The 20459-nt window shown below is 46.2% G+C and overlaps 1 long non-coding RNA gene across 1 annotated transcript in view; it reads right to left on the reverse strand.

Moving 5' to 3' along the window:
• Positions 1-5100, reverse strand: part of LOC126074777 (uncharacterized) — a 40946-nt gene extending 35846 nt beyond the window's left edge. The window contains exon 1 of the long non-coding RNA XR_007517026.1: positions 5056-5100. This is a non-coding gene — a long non-coding RNA (uncharacterized LOC126074777). The remainder of the gene's footprint in view (positions 1-5055) is intronic.
• Between the last annotated feature and the right edge of the window lie 15359 nt (positions 5101-20459).

Consider the following 20459-nt stretch of genomic DNA (forward strand, 5'->3'; position numbering starts at 1 on the left):
GGAGGCGAAGGGAAGAAAAGCAGAGTATTTATAAATGCTGAGAAAAGCAAAATCATCCAAATGAATTGAATGGAAACTGTAGCTACAGAGGCCCCGAGGGAGGCTGGGAAAAGACAGACCTGCTAAACCAGAAAAAAAAAAAAAAAAAGGACCCAAATCGGTTGCCATTGAGTTGATTGCAACTCATGGCAGCGCCATGTGTGTCAGAGTAGAACTGTGCTCCATAGAGTTTTCAAGGCTGTGACCTTTGGAAGTAGATCACCAGGACTTTGTACCAAGGTACCTCTGGGTGGATTGGAGCCACCAATCCTTCAGTTAGTAGTCAACCACCCTCAGACACTCCTGGAGGCCTAGTAGGAAGGGGCTTTTGAACACGGGGGACTTATTGTGATGAGGGAAAGTGAGAAGCTCCTCTTGGAATGATGGGTCCTAGGAGAGAGTCTCACTGGGCCTCCTCTTACAAATGAGGCTATTGAGGCTCCAAGAAACTGCCAGCCTTCCCAAGATTACGCAGCAAGGTGGAGACAGGGCTGAGACCAGAACCTGGCTTCCTGGTTCCCTGTGGGCTGCTTCATCTTGTCTGATGCCAAAGGGTATTATTCCCTCCTTCGCTCCTTCAACGAGCATTTGTTGACCACCTGCTAAGGGCTACTTAGCACCGTGATGAACATAACGCACACAGTTCCTATTCTCGAGGAGCTTAGGGTCTGGGATTGTAAACAGGTAATGGTTATATTGCTCTGAAGGAAGCAAATAGGAGGCCGTGATAAAGAATTATTGGGTGGGAGGCCCTTGGTGTAGAGTATGTCGGCAGGGAGGGCTTCCCTGGAGAGATGGCTTCTTCCCTGAGACCTGAAGGTTGAGAAGCATTGAAGGTTGAGAAAGTTGTTATTTTGTGCCATCAAGCTGATTTTGACTCACAGCAATCCTATGGTACAGAGTAGAACTGCCCCATGGGGTCTCCAAGGCTGTAAATCTTTATGGAAGCAGACGGCCACATCTCTCTCCAGAGTGGCTGGTGGGTTTGAACTGCCCAGCTTTCTGTTAGCAGCCAAGTGCTTAACCACTGTGGCATCAGGGCTCCTCGCTCTTTGAAGAGCTCCTGTAAGAGAGTATTACATGACTACTATAATCCTGCATTTCTGGCACTATAGAATAAATTCCCAAAATGAGGTAGGAAGAGGTCTTGGAGAACAGGAGCCCTGGTGGTGCAGTGGTTAAAGCACTTGCTGCTAACCAAAAGGTCAGCAGTTCGAACCCACCAGCCACTCCTCAGGAGACAGATTTGGTAGTCTGCTTCTGTAAAAATTTACAACCTTGGAAACCGTATGGGGCAGTTCTGCTTGTCCTATAGGGTCACTATGAGTCGGAATCGACTCAACAACAATGGGTTTGGTTTGGTTGGTTTTGGAGGTCATAAACAGCCCAGAATGAATCCAGGTTTCCTGCTGACCTGCCTTGTGATCATGGGCACATCCTGTCCCATTTGGGCTTTATCTAGGTCAGGAAGAATTCAGAGTTCCCAAACACACAGTTAAGGACAAGCTGAATCAGAATCGCCTGGAGGAGGTCTGTTTAGTATGCAGATCCCTGAGGTCCACCCAGCCTCTCAGAAGCATCATCTCTGGGTGCTGCACCACGTAGCCCTTGTTGCTGTTGTTGTTGTTGTCGTTATTAGCTGCTGCCAAGTCGGTTCTGATCTTCAGGGACCCCCTGCGTGACGGAACAAAACATCGCCCAGTCCTGAACCATCTCCACAATCATTGGTACATTTGAGTCCATTGTTGTGACTACTGCGTAGTGCCTTCCAATCTGTGGGGCTCATCGTCCAGCACTCTATTGGACAATATTCTGTTGTGATCCATACACATTGGGTAATTTTTGAAGGTAGATCACCAAGCCTTTCTTCCTGGCCTGTCCTAGTCTGGAAGCTCTGCTGAGACCTGTCCACCATGGGTGACCCTGCTGGTACTTGAAATGCTGGTGGCATAGCTTCCAGCATCACAGCAGCACGCAAGCCAGCACAAACCGGCAGGGTGGTGGTGGGGCTGGGGCTCAGGAGCCCGCATTTTTAACCAGCTCCCCAGGAGAGGGAGCCGGATGTGCTGCCAAGTTCTTAGACTCTCTGGGTTCCAGCGTGAATCCTACAGGCCTTTCCAGGGAAAGTGGGTATTATTCCAAAGACTTCCCACTCCGGCCTTCTCGGCCACAAGACACACCTGTCCATCCTCACTGCCCTGACACACTGCTAGTGTTTGTTAGAGAACACAACCATCAAAGCATGCCAGGAGATGCTCATGCCAAAGGGGAGAGGCAAGCTTGGTCCTCAGAGTCATTGAAGAAGCTTTTTACAGAGCCCTGTTCCTCTTTTAATTTGTTTGTCTTTTCAATTGTGTAATTGAATCCAAGCCACAGGGCTCGGCGAGGTCGTGCCAGGGAAGGCAGGAATCCATCAATACCCAGGAGTGACTGGCAGTTGGTTCAAGGCAGGAGGCTCACTAGGCGGCTGGAAGATTTGCGTGATGCCATGCTTCTTAAGTGAGGCAGTCTTGTGCAGGGGAGGGGGCCTGTGCTTTGCAGATCAGACAAACCTGGGTTCAAATCCTAGCTCTGCCATGAACCATCTGTGTGACCTGGGGCAAGGTTCTAGACCTCTCTGTACCTCAAATACCTCATCTGTGAACATGAGGGAAACACCCACCTGACAGGGACGTCGGGAGGAGGAAAAGAAACAAGGTATGCAGAAGGCCCAGCACACTCTGGGTGCCTGGTAAATGATAAATCATTATTACTGTTGTTATTGTTATTATATAGGTCCCTGTATAATGGTTTGCACTTGGCTGGTAACCAAAAGGTTGGCTGTTCAAACACACCCAGCAACAACAAGGGAGAAATGGCGTGGCAGTCTGCCTCTGTAAAGAGTACACCCTATGGGGCAGTTCTCTGTCACAGGGGGTCACTAAGAGTCAGAATCAACTCGATGGCACTAGACTACAACAGCTATTATTATTATGGTCATTATCATTCTTATTATTGACCAGTGGGAGGCTGGCACTGAAGAATGCTGGCCCCTTTGTCAGGGAACGGTACACAACTCTCAGAGCTGGAAGAGGCCCTGAAGAGGATAGCCTGGTGTTGTGAAAAGAGCCCAGAATTTGGAATCAGAAATTCTGGTTTCGAATCCAAGCTCTGCTGTACCCTCTCTGTGTGGCCTTGGGTGAGTCACTTAACCCCTCTGAGCACCAGCAACCTTATCTCTGAAGAGCAGACCAGAACCCCTATCCTGCTATCTCTCCTTGTGAAGATCAAATGAGACAACAAATGTGAAACTGGGTGAACTCTGAGTCTTCTTACAAATCCAATAAATAACTTATTGTTATCTAGCCCAGTGGTTCTTAAGACTGGCTGCCCATTAAATTCCCCTGGGGAGTGTCTGAAAAATGCCAACACCCAGAGCTCTGCCCAGACAGAATGAATGACAATCTCTGGGGTAGGCAGCCAGGAGAGATACACCAATTGAGCCCAAAGCTCACATGCTGTAGAGGAAGAAGCCAAGGCCCAGAGAGTGGAGGAGATTTGCCCAAGCCCACATAGCAGGTTAGTTACACTCTGAAGTGCCCTTCACTTTCCAAATCTGCTTCCTAGCAGGACAAATTCCAACAGGCAGGTTCTCAGGGGCCACTCAGGAGCCAGGAAGGATTCTTTGAGCTGTATAGCTCACCTGGGAAATCAAGCAGTGCACAGTAGGTGTTCACCAGGAGGGCTTTGCCCAGGAGCTTCTCCAGCTGTGAGCACTGACTCTCACAGGCCCCCTTGCTCCCGGGAGGCAACAGAGGCTGAGACCTTTCTGCAGGGCCTCCTGGATGGGATAGAGGAGCCAACAGGGAAGACAAGCCCATGGGAGGAAGCATGGTAAAAGGGGGGTCAAGGAGGCCTCAGAGTCAAGCTCACCAGGTAGAGCAAACGATTAAGCGCTACACTACTAAGCAAAGGTTGGTGGTTCAAACTCACCCAGAGATATCTCGGAAGCAAGACCTGGCAATCTGCTTTCAAAAGGTCACAGCCATTGAAAACCCTATGGAATACAGTTCTACTTTGCACACATGGGGTCACCATGAGTTGGAATCGACTCGAAGGCAACTAGCAACAACAACAACTGCCACTGACTAGCTGTGTGCCATGAAGCAAACAGAATAAATGAGAATTTTGCTGTGAAAAACAGTGTTTCCCTGCCAGGCTGGCTCTCGTTCCTGCTTCTTAGAAATGCTTCCTCAGCCTGGTGCCCAGCACACTCCCCTGGGTGAATCAGCCCTTTGTGGACAAGAACAATATCAGGAGTGCTCCTTTATCTACCATGACACAGCTGGGGAGTTGAGAGAATAAGCCACAGGTCGCCAAGAGTAGATCAGCCTCAAAGAGCAAAGTCAGTGAGGCCTCAGCCTCTGAAGGCTACGTGGGGAGGAGGCCCAGAGGGGGAGCTTCAGCCCAATGGAACAAACTTTGTAAAGGCAGAGTTTTGTAGTAAAGGGGCCAACTCCCTTGTGAGGTAGCGAGGTCCCCGTCACACTGGAATTACATCGGTAGAGGTTGCATGGTCTCTGGTGAGGACAGACACCAATAGGATTCCTGTGTTCAACAAAGAAAGGTACTAAATGAACTTCAAGGGCCCTTGCATGCTTGGATTCTATGTTTTGACGATTCTAAAGTCCCGATGATCAGATTCACAAAGAAAGAAATCAGACAGGCAGGCTTTCAAATCCTGACTTCACCACTTCATAGCGGTGTGACCTTGAGCATGTTATTTAATCTCTCCAAGGTTGCTCCCTCACCACAATGCAAGGATAATAATGTCCACTTGAAGAACCGGGTTGAGAATTAAACAATACAGTGTGCAGAGAGTACCTCGAACAGGCCTGGTATACAGTCGAGTCTGAATCGGCTGAGCACCACTCCAGCTGCCTTCCTGATCTCCAGCAGCAGCAGCCCAGTAGTCCCCAGGTTTTCTGGGAGGTGCGCTCATCAAGCAGATAAGTGCACAAAACCAGACACACTCACCTCCTTGGATGCCCAGGATTAGACGCTGGTCGAGGTATCACTTCCCATTATGCTCATGCCTCGCTGAGCCCAGGCTATTTTAAAGGAAGGGAGGTCTTAATAGCCGTGCCTAAGGGAAGCTGCTATTGAGAGGGGTGGGGGAGAATCAGCCTAAAGGACCGTGGAGAATGCAGCCTTGGTTTTCAAGCAGAAAATCCACTTCTCAAGCGCTGATCCGTGTCACTAGGGCAGGAAGGCAAATTCCTTCCGAGGCATGGGTACATAAACCCAAACATTCTAACCCCCAGGGCACCTACTGGCTGCCTGCCTCCTACACTGGCCTCCTCTGGGCCTGTCTTAGCGATGGGAGTGAACATCAGTCTGCTGAGGGAAGCCTGGTGGCACAGTGGTTAAACTGCTCAGCTGCTAACCAAAAAGTCGGCGATTCGAACCCACCAGCCACTACATGAGAACAAGATGTGGCTTTCTGCTTCCATAAATATTTACAGCCTTGGAAACCCTGTGGGGCAGTTCTACTCTGTCTTTTAGGGTCATTAGGAGTTGGAATCAAATTGACGGCAATAGGTTTGGTTTGGTTTTTTATTTTATCAGTCTACTTGACAAAAGCCAGCGGGGCCAGGATGATGCCACGTGACCCCTACCGTCTATGTGCCTGGCATAAGTGGGGGCCTTCTAGTGAGATACAGGGGCCTGGAGAAAACCCTATGTTGGTCCAAAAAGCATCTCCCATTCATGTGTGGAATTTAAGTGTACAGGACTTTTGCATCTTCAAAGTACCTTTATTTCTGTTGCATCTTCAAAGTACCTTTATTTCTGTTTTCTGAAGTTGTACATTTCCAGTCCTCAGGAAGTGAAAAGTCAAAATGGTCAGAACCAGTTCCGCAACGAAGGATTCCTAGCTGCCTTACAAGTCACCTCTGGGTTAAGCCAGCCAGCCTGGAGAAGGGGATAAGCATCATCTTTCAAAATTCAAGAAAAAATTAATAAAGTCTTCTGGTGTTCTCTCCTTCTTCCACTTCCCAACACACACACACACTTAAATGTCAAATCAGTTGGTTGGTTCAGGATGATGGAAGCCAATACTTTTATTTCATACATAAGGGAGGGGCAATGGCCACATGACCAGGGTCCTGTACTACCCAAACCAAAAACAAACCTATTGTCATTGAGTCAATTCCAACTCCTAATCACCCTGTAAGAATGGAGTAAATCTGCCCCACAGGGTTTCCAAGGCTGTAAATCCTTATGGGAACAGACTGCCACCTCTTTCTCCTGCAGAGCAGCTAGCTGGTGGGTTCAAACCTCCGACCGTTGAGTCAGCAGCCAGGCGCTATAGCAACTGTGCCACCAGTGCCCCTTGGTCCTGTACTGCATGGCACTAAAATACTCTAAACCGGTCGCCGTCAAGTCATTTCTGACTCGTGGCGACCCTCTGTGTTTCAGAGTAGAACTGCTCTTCGTAGGGTTTCCATGGCTATAACCTTCCAAAAACAGATCACCACGCCTTTCTTTCTAGGCACCACTGGGTGGGTTCAAACTGCCAACCTTTCCATTAGTAGCCCAGCAAACTTAACTGTGCCACCAAGGAAATACTCTGCTGTTGTTGTTAGGTGCCATCGAGGCAGTTCCGACTCACGGTGACCCTGTGTGCAACAGAATGAAACACTGCCTGGTCCTGCGCCATCCTCTCAATCCTTGTTATGCTTGAGCCCATTGTTGCAGCCACTGTGACAATCCATCTTGTTGAGGGTCTTCCTCTCTCTCACCGACCCTTTACCTAGCATGATGTCCTTATCTAGGGACTGGTCCCTTCTGATAACATGTCCAAAGTATTTGAGACGAAGTCTCACCGTCCTTGCCTCCAAGGAGCATTCTTGCTGTACTTCTTCCAAGACAGATTTGTTTGTTCTTTGGCAGTCCATGGTACATTCAATACTCTTCGCCAACATCATTAATCCAAAGACGTCAATTCTTCTTCGATCTTCATTATTCGTTGTCCAGCTTTCGCATGCATATGAGACAATTGAAAACACCAAGGCTTGGGTGAGGCGCAACTCAGTCCCTAAAGTGACATTTTTCTTTTTAACACTTTAAAGAAATCTTTTGCAGCAGATTTTCCCAATGCAATATGTCATTTGATTTCTTGACTGCTGCTTCCACGGGCATTGATTGTGGATCCAAGTCAAATGAAATCCTTGGCAACTTCAATTTCTTCTCCGTTTATCATGATGTTGTTTATTGGCCCAGTTGTGAGGATTTTTGTTTTGTTTATGTTGAGGTGTAATCCGTACTGAAGGCTGTATTCCTTGATCTTCATCAGTAAGTGCTTCAAGTCCTTTTCACTTTCAGGAAGCAAGATTGTGTCACCCGTTGTTAACGAGTCTTCCTCCAGCCCTGACACAGCGTTCTTCCTCATATAGTCCAGTTTCTCAGATTATTTGCTCAGCATACAGATTGAATAAGTAGGGTGAAAGGATACAACCCTGACACACACTCTTCCTGACTTTAAACCAGTCAGTATCCCCTTGTTCTATCCAAACAACTGCCTCGTGAACTACGTACAGGTTCCTCATGAGCAGAATAAAGAGTTCTGGGATTCCCTTCTTCGCGATGTTATCCATAATTTGTTGTGATCCACACAGCCAAATGCCTTTTTATAGTCAGTGAAACACAGGTAAACATCCTTCTGGTACTCTCTGCTTTCAGCCAGGATCCATCTGACGTCAGCAATGATATCCCTTGCTCTAAGTCCTCTCCTGAATCCAGCTTGACTTTCTGGCAGTTTCCTGTCGATGTACTGATACGACCACTTTTGAATGATCTTCAGCACAATACTTGTGTGATATTAATCATATTGCTCTATAATTTCCAAATTCTGTTGGATCACCTTTCTTGGGAATAGGCATAAATTTGGATCTCTTCCAATCGGTTGGCCAGGTAGCTGTCTTCCAAATTTCTTGTCATAGATGAGTGAGCACCTCCAGCACTGCATCCTTTTGTTGAAACATCTCAGTGGTATCCCATCAATTCCTGGAGCCTTGTTTTTCACCAAAGACTTCAGTGCAGCTTGGACTTCTTCCTTCAGTACCATTGGTTCTTGATCATATGCTACCTCCTGAAATGGTTGAACATCGACCAATTATTTTTAGTACAGTGATTCTGTATATTCCTTCCACCTGCTTTTGATACTTCCAGCATCATTCAGTATTTTGCCCATAGAATCCTCCAATATTGCAACTCGAACTTGAATTTTTTCTTCAAATCTTTCAGCGTGAGAAATGGCTAGCGTGTTCTCCCCTTTTGATTTTCAAACTCGAGGACTTTTCACATGTCATCATAATACTTTACTTTGTCTTCTTGAGCCAACCTTTGAAATCTTCTGTTCAGCTCTTTTACTTCATTGTTTCTCCCATTCATTTTAGCTACTTGATGTTCAAGAGCAAGTTTCAGAGGCTCTTCTGGCATCCATTTTGGTCTTTTCTTTCTTTCCTGTCTTTTGAACAACCTCTTGCTTTCTCCATGTATAATGTCCTTGATGTCATCCCACAATGTGTGTGTTCTACGGTCATTAGTATTCAGTATGTCAAATCTATTCTTCAGATGGTCTCTAAATTCAGCTGGAATATACTCAAGGTCATACTTTGGCTCTGGTGGACTTGTTCCAATTTTCTTCAGCTTCATTTTGAACTTGCATATGAGCAGTTGATGGTCTGTTCTGCGGTCAGCCCCTGGCCTTGTTCTAACTGATCATATTGAGCTTTTCCATCATCTCTTTCTACAGATATAGTCAATTTGATTCCTACGTATTCCATCTGGTGAGGTCCAAATGTATAGTCACCGTTTACGTTGGTGAAAAAAGGTATTTGCAATAGAGAATCCATTTGCCTTGCCAAATTCTATCATGCAACCTGTCACCATGACCGTATTTTCTAAATACCAATCCTTCTTCTTTTTTCCAACCGCTGCATTTCAAGCATCAGTAATTATCGATGCATCTTGATTACATATTTGATCAATTTCACACTGCAGAAGTTGGTAAAAATCTTCCATTTCTTCATCTTTGGCCTTAATGGTTGGTGCTTAAATTTGACTAATAGTCATATTAACTGGTCTTCCATGTAGGCGTATGGATATTATCCTATTATTGACAGTGTACTTCAGGGTAGAACTTGAAATTTTTTTTATTTGACAATGAATGCAACACCATTCCTCTTCAATTTGACATCCTGGGCATAGTAGATCATATGATTTTCCCATTCGAAATGGAAACACTATAATTAAAAACCAAACAACTTGCCATCGAGTCGTTCTGACCCATAGCAACCCTATAGGGCAGAGTAGAACTTCCCCACATGGTTTCCGAGGAGCACCTGGTGGATTCGAACTGCCAACCTTTTGGTTCGCAGCCATAGCTCTTAACCAGTACTCCACCAGGGTTTCCAGGAAATACTCTAGAGGGGCTTATACCTTTAAGGAAGGTTAATGACAAACCTCCCAGCCAAAACTTGAGAATGAAATGGTTCCTTGGTTGGATTAAATGGGAGAAAGTGAAGGTGAGGAGGAATTACCACACCCATTTTACAGATGAAGAAGTTGAGGTGGTAAGAAGTGAAGTGACTTGCTCATTACTTTAGCTAGCAGGTGGCAGAGCTGGCTTCAAACCCACATCCGTCAAGAATTGAAACTTGTGTTATTTCCATTATGTCTCAGGCCTCCTTACCCGAAAGCCTAACTTTACTTACTTTACAGTATTGAGAGTACTACTGGTCTAGGTCCTCTGGAAGCATGGCTGCCCCTTAGGCCGGTGGCTGTCAAAAGTTAACTAGCATAAGAGTCACCTGGGAGCGTGTTAACCATGCCGAGCATGAACTCCAGAGTGGTCTAGATCAGGCTTCTCACTTCCACATGCACACAAATCCTCCTGAGAATCTTGTTGAAACATAGATTCTGATTCAGTGGGTCTGGGGTGGGCCTGAGAATCTGCATTTCCAACAGTCTGTCTAGTGATGCCAATGCTGCTGGTTCACGGATCACATTTCTGAGTTGCAAGAGCCTGGAGTTGGTATGCCAGTGTTTGAATCCTAGCTCCAACACGTACTAGTTGCACGATATCTGGCAAGTTACCCAACCTCTCCGTGCCTCCGTCTCTTCATATGTGAGAAATGGGTATCTGCGTATCTGCACAGTGCTACCTCATAGAGTTTTTTTGAGGATTAAATGTAATGAGCCATGTAAATCACTTAGCCCGGTACCTGAAACAGAAAAATCTCTTCTATCATTATCATTATTATTATTTCATTAGTGAGATTTGTGACACATTATAAGCTTTCAATAAATAAATGAAAATTGCTTAGTGTTATATTTTTCTGGTACCCAGTTGCTATCCAGTTAATTCTGACTTACGGTGACTCCATGTGTGTCAGGGTAGAACGGTGCTCCATATGGTTTTCACGGCTGTGACCTTTTGGAAGCAAATCCAGGTCTTTCTTTCAAGGTGTCAGTGGGTGGGTTCGAACCAGCAACCTCTCGGTTAGTAGCCAAGTACTTAATTGTTTGCACCACCTAGGGACTCCATATCCCACTAGCTTAGATTTATTCAGCTTTCTCAAGTTCTGTAGCTTCCTCTAGATATAAATTTTAGAGCTAGCACTAGCTTGGCAGTTTACATTTGTCTGATACATTCTCCTTTATATTTCTTTTTTCAGTTATCAGTTGCAAAACTAGTCCTGAAAACAACCATGATTTATTATTACTTCTCACAATTCTGTGTTTGACTGGGTTCAACAGGAAAGTTGGCAGATTATTCAATAAGCAAGGTAAACACGGTGTTTAATTTGCTTGACAGATAATCTGTAGTGAACAATTTCACGTTTCAGTACATCTGTGATGTGAAATTGTTCACTACAGATTGATAAGTAAGCATAAGTAAGACCATGCTTACATTGCTTGCTAGGTCTTCTCCCCCTATCAGGATTGTAAATTTGAAAAGAGGCTTTGATTCTGTAGGAAGGTGGTGTGGGGTTGGGACAGAGACAGAGGGCAGCCACAGCTAGAAGCAGACAGAGTCTTTGATGTGGTGAATAAATGTGAAATTGTTCACTGCAGATGACCTGGTAAGCAAGGTAAGCACCATGCTTACCTTGCCTATTGGATAATCTGCCTCAGGTGCTGGAGCTGAGGTCAGTTATGCACCTGCACTCACCTGGAGCTCATCAGCTGGGAGCAGTGCTGAGACTGGACCATGCAGGAGAGCCTCTCATCTTCAGGGCTGTCTCTCCAGAGACCTCTTATCATGCAGTCATCTAACCTGAGCTTCCTTACAGCACAGCAGCTGATGTCCTAGAGTGTTCCAAGATGCTAAGTCCCAATGTGCAAGTGTGCATCAGTTCGTTACTTCATTACTCTCGCTAATGTGCCATTGGCCCAAGCAAATCCATGGCCAAGCCGAGAGTCTGTGTGGGAGGGAACTACATGGAGTATGAAATCAGGAAGTGTGGTTGGTTCTTTGGGAGTCACCATTGTGTAACCCCGAAATCCAGCTGCCATCAAGTCAATGCAACTTATGGTGACCCCATGTGTGTCAGAGTAGAACTGTGCTCCATAGGGTTTTCAGTGGTTGATTATTCAGAACTCTCCCAAGGTGCCTCTGAGTGGACTGGAACCTCCAACCTTTCCTTTAGCAGCCAAGCCCATTAACCTTTTGCACCACCGCTATTGACTATAAGTTCAGTTGACTATAGGCTCCTTGAAGACAGGAGCTTACCTGCTGTGGGCACCATTGTATCCCTAGTCCTAGAAGACTGTTGCGTAGATGTGATCCTCACAGTCACCCTGAGAAGCAATTAAAGCAAAAACATCGTTCCCGTTTGCAGATGGCTGTGAGAGCTTGTGGTCATGCAGCTAGTGAGAGTCTGTCTGGTCCTAGGTCATCAGGCCCCAAGTTCATCATTCGTTCTTCTGTGCCTTCCTGCCTAAATTTGTAGCTTAGGTTTTTTCTGCCAGCCCCTCTTTACTGCATAGCTCCTTTCTCCAAGCTTCCTGGTGACATAGTTAATAATTTATAAATGAACATTTAAAAGTACCAGAATAAGTGCTATTTAAGGAAACCCTGTGGTGATTCATTGAGTAATTAAAATAATCATTTATTCCATAAGCATTTATTGGTCTCTCAGTGTGCACAGGCACTGTGTGGGGGAGGGGGCAGCAAGAGAAGGTACAAAGAGTTAGAAGACATGGTTCCTGCCCTCAGGGAGTAAATCACTTATCCTTTCATGCATCAGATAAGTATTATGCATCTACTATATGTCCAACTAAAGAGCCATGGTTAAGCGCAAGCGGTTAAGTGCTCAACTGCTCACCAAAAAGATGGCAGTTCAAACCAACCCAGCAGCTCCTGGGGAGAAAGACCTGGTGATCTGCTTCCATAAATCCTACAGCCAAGAAAACCCTATGGCCCATTCTACTCTGCCACATGGGATTACTATGAGTCAAAAGCGACTCTACAGCACCCAACAACCACGGTATGTCGGGCAGACTAAATGCTGGGCAATGAACGTAAACACAGTACCATTTCTGTCCTCAAGACAGTCACAAGTTTGTGAGGAGACAAGCAAGCGAACAAACCCCATACAATCATTTCATGACAGCTGTGTTTGGGAAGGAATCCCTGGGTGGCATAAATGGTTAATGAGTTTGCTGCTAATCGAAAGGTTGAAGGTTCAAGTCCACCCACCAAAAGATGCCTCAGAAGAAAGGCCTGGAGATCCACTTCCCAAAAAATCAGCCACTGAAAACCCTGCGGAGCCCAGTTCTATTCTGATACACATGGGGTTTAGCTGGTGTTTGGAAAATGTGCTCTGTGAGCTGAGAAGGGCCTAAGGCTGCCTGATACAGAGGCAGCGATCAAAGAAAGCATCCCAGGACAGTGACCACGCACTGTCCCTGAACACAGAAGAAGCTGATGCAGTAGACAAGACTTGGGGAGGGCACTGCAGGCAGAAGCCAGCCAGTAGGAGTAGTTCAAATCACTGGGGTGGGGGCGGAGGAGCTCTGCCTCCTGCATCCTGTGTGCAGATCCAGGAGTCTGAAGATATCCAGCCCAAGAATCACCCACAGGAATGGCCTGGCTGGGAACACGCTGGCCCTCCTTATCCTTCAGCCTTCAGTTCAATGTCACATGCCTATGTGTGCTTTCCCCGAAGACCAAAGTGGGTTTCCCTATTCTTTGCTGCCACATAACATGTTTGTCCCCTCCCAGTGCTTGGGAGTAACTTTGCTTACTTGTTTATTGTCAGTCACCTTCATTAGAACTAAACTCCATGAAGGCAGCGACTACACTACAGTCTGCCATCCTTATTAAAATGTGAGTTCTACAAGAACAAGGAGTTTGTTGGATTCATATTTTATCCCAAGCATCTAACTGGGTCTCCAGCACGTCACCATGATCATTTGCATATTGGTTGTGATGCATAGGGTTTTCTTGGGCTGATTTTCGGAAGTAGATCTCCAAGCCTTTCTTCTTAGCTCATCTTAGTCTGGAAGTTCCACTGAAGCCTGTTCAACTGAGGGACAGGTGGTAGCTGCGCATAAGGTGCACTGGCCAGGAATCGAATTGGGTCTCTTGCGTGGAAGGTGAGAATTCTACCACTGAACTACTGATGTCTTCTAGGTTTTACTAGGATCCCCATTTTACAGTTGAGAAAACTGATGCAGGTAGAAGTCACTACATGCCCAATGAATGTGTGTTGAGTAAACGGGCAAACGAGGAAGTGACAGAGCAAAATTAGTAAGAAGTAAAGTCATTTTATGACTGCTTTTAAACCCTGGTGGCATAGCGGTTAAGTGCTAAGGCTGCTAACCAAACGGTTGGCAGTTCGAATCCACCAGGCACTCCTTGGAAACTCTAGGGGACAGTTCTACTTTGCTCTGTAGGGTCACTGTGAGTCAGAATCGACTCGACGGCAACGGGTTTGGGTTTTTTGTTGTTGTTGTTGTTTGTTTGTTTTGGTTTTTTTTTTTTGGTTTTTTGTCTTCCAGAGGGCGGATGATCTCTGGGTCAACCTAGTAGACAGACTTGTTTGATGTCCATATCCTGAGATTCCATGGTGCCCAAAATGGAAGGAAAATTGAATAAAAAGAATGGACTGAAATCTCTGGTTTTGAGACAGAATTTCCAAACCCCCTAGGATGGAAGATGGGTCCTGGAAATCTCGGCCTTCTGGAAGGCTGCTCAGTCTGGAATTTCTTTCCTCCTAAACACACCTCCCCACCGTGCCTCCCAACCACAACCCTCGTGGAGAGATTGGTCTGTGCCTGGTATTTCTCCTGGGTTGAGTGATACATATGACTGTGGGTATTAACGCATGCATGCTTCCATTCCTATCTGCTCTGACCTTGGTTGGCAAAATCCTTCAACGGAAATAATGTAGCCAATGTGCTCACAGATCGAAATGAATTCCCCTTTTGCTGCTCTCTAGGTGCCTGGGACTAGGGAACAGCTGGCTGTTATAATTAAAGCAGACTTGTTGCTGGAGTCTAAGAACTTTCAGGCTCCTTCCCAGAGCCTGGGTAAGGTGCTGTTGTGCTACTTACGGGCCGAGATAAAAAAGAGGAGTGAATGAGCTGGAAGTCCCTGCAAAAGCCCTGGCCTGGAAGAGACAGCATGTTCTCAGGTGCTCTGTTCACTTGCACAAAAGGTTCCCAAACTTCTCCTTCCCAAAAGCTGCTTGTTAACTCTCCAGGGGGGCAGACGAGGAGCCTCTTCTCACAGGTGCCAACTGGAGTCCTGGAAATAGTTGCAAGATCAAGAGGGTACGTGAAGGTGGATGTGCAACATGTTAACACCTGCAAAAGATTTTTGCAGTCATTTCAGATCAAGCCTGTGTAATTCCAATAGGGTTCAGATTTTGCCATCTCGAGAAGTCTTGCAAATTAAATTGCCACTACCAATAGCTGCCACCACCATCTGTCTGTCTGTTTGTCACACTTGGTGACTTGCATGTTGCTGTGAAGCTGGAAGCTTTGCCAGTGGTATTTCAAATGCCAGAAGGATCACCCGTGGTGGGCAGGTTTCAGCAGAGCTTCTAGACTAAGACAGGCTAGAAAGAAAGGCCTAGCAATCTACTTCCAAAATTTAGCCAATAAAAGCCTTATAAATCACCACAGAATATTGTCCAGTAGAGTGTTGGAGGATGAGCCGTCTACGCTGGAAGATTCTCAAAATACAGCATCACAACAATGCTGTTGTTGATAGGTACCATTGAGTCTGACTCATAGCCACCCTATGTACAACAGAACGAAACACAGCCCCGTCCTGCACCATCTTCATAGTCATTGTTATGCTTGAGCCCATTGTTGTACCCACTGTGTCAATCCATCTCATTGAGGGTCTCCCTGTTTTTCCTGGATTTTGAGTGCCTTCCAACCTGAGGGTCTCATCTTCTGGCACTATATCAGACAATGTTCCACTGCTATTCATAAGGTTTTCACTGTCCAATTTTTTCTCAGAAGTAGACTGCCAGGTCCTTCTTCCTAGTCTGTCTTAGTTTGGAAGCTCAGCTGAAACCTGTCCACCATGGGTGACCCTGCTGGTATTTGAATGCCGGTGGCATAGCTTCCAGCATCACAGCAACACACAAGCCCCAACAGTACAACAAACTGACAGACACATGGGGCTGTCAAGTATACCAAAAATCATGAAGCTGGTGCAGGACCCAGCAACATTTTGTTCTGTTGTACACAGGGTTGCCATGAATTGGAGTTGACAGCAAATAACAACAAGAACAATAGTAGCTAATGTTTTATTGAGCACTTATTGAAGCTAGGCTCTGTGCTAATGCATTATCTGATACACATCAACAACTCTAAGGGGGGCCAACTATTAGTATAATTCTCATTTTGAGGAAACCAAAGTTCAAATAGGCCAAATGACTCACACACGGTTTCACTGTCATGCAGTAGTTCAAGATGACTGTGGATTTGACCCCAGGCCTGCATGACTCCAGAGTCTCCATGTTATTCTTCCAGAATAGGAGTCACTCCTGGATTGGGTCAGCCAGGCCACCTAACTCATGGAAGTTTAAAGCAAGGAATCTCAGTGGTACTGCTTCCCATTATCCCACCCAGTTGTAACAGGGCTTCTCAGCAAGGTTAAAAATGCAGACTACAGCCTCCTTCTTGAGAAGGGCCCTCAACAACGAGTAACCTGAGGATCCAACAGGAGTGACCTCCCCGTGCCCTTCTCTTCTCGAAACTCCCTGAACTGCTGATCCAAGCCCCCAGAGTGTCAGTTGATTATTTAAGACCTCCAAGTCACTGTCTGAGCATGTAAGGCACTGACTCTAACATTGGTTTCACATTTCTTAACAGTTTTAGTCTCACCACTATCTGTTTGACCCTCATCATAGCTCTCTGAAGCAAGTGCCATCATTACTGTGTCTTAGACCAAGAAACAAGTTCAAAAGATTTAAAATGACTTCTTCTGAACCAGAGAAAAATTACATCCCATACAATGAGGCTCAAGGCAATTGGCCTATCTACCCACATTTAGAAATGATGGAAACCTTTTAAATAAGTAACTTGTCTACACCTTTCTGACCTGCAGGTATTTACTGAGTACACACAGCAGGGAGCAGAGCTCTAGACATGGACAAAGAACAGAAGAAGCCTGGCTTGGTGGGAGGAAGGAAGTGGGAACATACCGTGCATAGCATCATAGGGACCCTTTATAATACTCCTATCCAAACTACTGAAGGAGCCCTGGTAGCGCAGTGGTTAACGCTCAGCTACTAACAGAAAGGTCAGGGGTTCGAACCCATCCAGTGGTCCCACGAAAGACAAGAACTGGCGATCTGCTTCCATAAAGATTGTTGTCATTCTTGTTAGATGCCATCGGGTTGGTTCCAACTCATAGCGACCCCATGTACAAAAGAACGAAACACTGCCTGGTCCTGCACCATGCTCACAATTGTTGTTATGCTTGAGCCCACTGTTGCGGCCACTGGGTCAATTCGTCTTGTTGAGGTTCTTCCTCTTTTTTGCTGACTGTCTACTTTATCGAGCATGATGTCCTTCTCCAGTGACTGGTCCTTCCTGATAACCATAGAGATGACAGCCTAGTAAATCCTGTGGGGTAGTTCTACTCTGACCTACAGGGTTGCTATGAGTTGGAATCAACCTGATGGCACACAACAACAACATACAAATTACTTAGCTCTCTTTAACTTCAATGCCCTGTAGACCTCCAGTTGGTCCCTCCAACTCTCTGAGCCTTAGAATTCTTGTCTGGATAATAAAGGCAGAGATATACCAAATAATGCCTGCGATAGTTAAGATTGTGTGTCAACTTGGCTAGGTCATGATTCTCAGTGTTTTGGCAGTTGTACAATGTGGTGATCATTTCCCTGTTGAGATTTCATATGTGATCACCCCCATGATGGGATCTGTTGTGAGTAGCCAATTATTTGAAAGGGAGTTTCCTTGGGTGTACGGCCTGCATTCAAATACAGACAGATGTTCTGGCAAGGTTCAAGCGCTTTTGCTTGTTCTGGATCCTGCAGCTGGCTCCTGTTCATCTGATCTCCAGTTCTTGGGACTTGAGCTAGCAGCTTGCCTGCCAATCTTAGGATTTGTCAATCTCCATAGCCTGTGAGCAAGAGCTCTGCTCTCTGACCTGCCGATCTTAGGTTCCAGCCCCTACGGCTACATGAATCAGGAGAAGCTTCTATCCTAGTCCATGGACTTGGGACGTTCCAGCCTCTACAACCACGTGAGCCATTTCCTTGATATAAATCTATCTGTCTATCTATCTATCTGTGTATCTATCTATCTATATATGTTTATACACTTTACTGGTTTTGCTTCTCTAGAGAACACAGTCTAAGACAATGTCCGAGGACTTGGGCATTCTAGGACTTGAGGAATTTGTAGAGTGCTTGCTACTTGCTGTGTGGCTAGCACTGTGTACAAGGAGAACACAGGAAGAAGAAGGCAGGGCTACCTGCTCTTAAGAAGTTTTGCCAAATGGTCATTATCATTTGCAGAGGTGTGTGATGGAGGGACACAGCCAGGACTCTGGAGTTGGTCAGACCTGCGTTCTGTGGGTTCAAGCTGTGTGATCCTGAGCAGGTCACGTAACCTCTCTGAACTTTGGTTTCTTCAAATGTAAGTTAGGGACACAGCCACCCACCTCCGAGGTTGTCGTGAGGACCCCATGAGACAAGGCATACCAGATGGGGCCTGTCAGTAACATATGTATCATAAATGTTACTTCCTTTCCCTCTCCTTACTTAGCCAAAAAGAGAGGGAGCAAGCACCCACTGTCTGTCAAGAAACTCTCCTCATTAATCTTGATTCACTGCAGGCCCCCACCCACCCACTCCCCAGCCCCAACCAGTGCTTCCAGCCCTGCTGGATGCCTAAAATGTACCAAACCTGCCTGGTGAGGCAAAAGACAGAGACAAGCTGAGAAATAAATGCAGATCACGACAGGGAGTGAGGGCTCCCTCCCAGAATGAGATCTTTGGCCAAGTCTTCCCCCATCTTGGCCCAGACAGGCTGGAAAGTTGCTCTCCCAAAGGCTTCCACCCAAGGAACCCACTCATACATCATCCTTCAAGCAGGAACAGCTCCCACAGCTACAAGGAGGAGACATCTGTCCCTCTCCTTTCCACTGACACCCATAAAGAGCTTAATTAAATTGTATCTGTTCTCAGCTGCCACTGTGATCCATGCCACAGAAGTGAAGCCACAGGGTAACATAAGAGAGGCAGATGCCTGGAAATGCCATGCATTGGCCAACGCTGGGTAACGGGGTGCTTTGGCTGATGTGGAGAACCTGGAGCCAAACCACTGAGAGCCACACTGCAGAGGGACAATGAGATGAGGCCAAGATGGGGGCTGCTTTTCTCGAAGGCAGTGAACATTTTCACAAAATGGGCTCCAAGCCAGGCTAGCTTTTGAAATCTTATTCCCAAAGTGTTGGATCTCTGATGAGAAAGTGTATCAGTCATGGTCTTGGCAGGAAACAGAAGCTCACTCAGATGGGATTTTTGAAGAGATTTTTTAATGAGGGGGGCTACAGTGGGCACATGGGAGTAGGCAGCATTGAGGGAACCCACAGGGGATGTTGAGGTCCACAGGGACCAGCAACAGCAGGAAGCTGTTTGCATCTCCTAGGCACGAAAGGACGAGGGGAGAATTTGCCATCCAATTCCAGTAGAGAGCTGGAAACTAGAACAGAAGCTGCCAAACATAAGCTGTACAGAACCCCTGGATGGCACAAACAGTTAAGTGCTGGGCCACTAATTGAAAGGTTGGTGGTTCAAATCTACCCAGAGGTGCCTCAGAAGGAAGGCCTGGCAATCTGCTTTCTAAAACTCTCAGCACAGTTCTACTCTGATATACATGGGGTTACCATGAGCCAGAACAGACTTGATGGCAACTGGTTTTTTTGCTTGTTTGTTGTTTGTTTGTTGTAACAGAAATTATAGACAGGAATGCAACCACTCCCAAAACCACACCAAAGCAGAGAGAATCAGGACTCATAGAGGCCCCCACCTCCTTCTTCTCCCAGTCTCCAACTTCCCCCACTGATAAACCCAACCAGAAGTCAAAAGGCAAGAGGCTTGCAGGTTCATTTCATAGGGGTCAAGCTCCTGGGGCATTGGGCAGGGCAAAGAAGGGGAGAAATGGTTATGGGTGAATGAAGAACACCCAGGTTAGAAAGGAAAAGCTCTTAGTCTGGGAGTTACTGGCCTTGGATCAAATCCCAACTCTCACACTTCCTAGCTGTAACACTAAGCAAATTCCTTACCTTTTCTGAACCTCAGTATTCCTGTCTATAAATGGCATATTATCAAAATCAGAAGTAATGATTGTCAAGGGCTTCTATAGTGGCTGGCTCAGAACAGGTAGACAATTAATGACATAGAAGTAGATCAGATTCCTGAGTTTCAGGTCCTGGCTCCACTACTCCCTAGATGTGAGACTTTTGGCAAACAACTTAACCTCTCTGAGCTCTTACCCTCACCTGCTCAATAGGGAAGGTAAGACCACCTGCTTCAGAGAACAATGAGTATAAAGTATGAAGCACAGTGCCTGGCACAGAGAGCATCAGTAAATAGTGCCTATTGCTCTTGTCCTCGTTGATAAAGATTGAGTACAAATAGCTCTTGGATGTGCCTGGAGGTGTGTGTTTCCCTCACCTTGACTTTATTTCCCCTAGCAGCTAGATTTCAGGGGTCCCCACTCAGCAGAGCCTCCTCCATGCATGTGATTCACTTCAGTCTCAGACCTCACAGACCCAAAGTCAACCAGACCATCGATCTTCCTCTAGACTTTGGCTACACCTCCACATTCCAGCTGTTTCTGATCAGAGGGGAGATGACTCAGCTGATGGATCATGA

This window comes from Elephas maximus, chromosome 4 (assembly GCF_024166365.1).
Source record: "Elephas maximus indicus isolate mEleMax1 chromosome 4, mEleMax1 primary haplotype, whole genome shotgun sequence".
In the NCBI taxonomy this organism is placed as follows: domain Eukaryota; kingdom Metazoa; phylum Chordata; class Mammalia; order Proboscidea; family Elephantidae; genus Elephas; species Elephas maximus.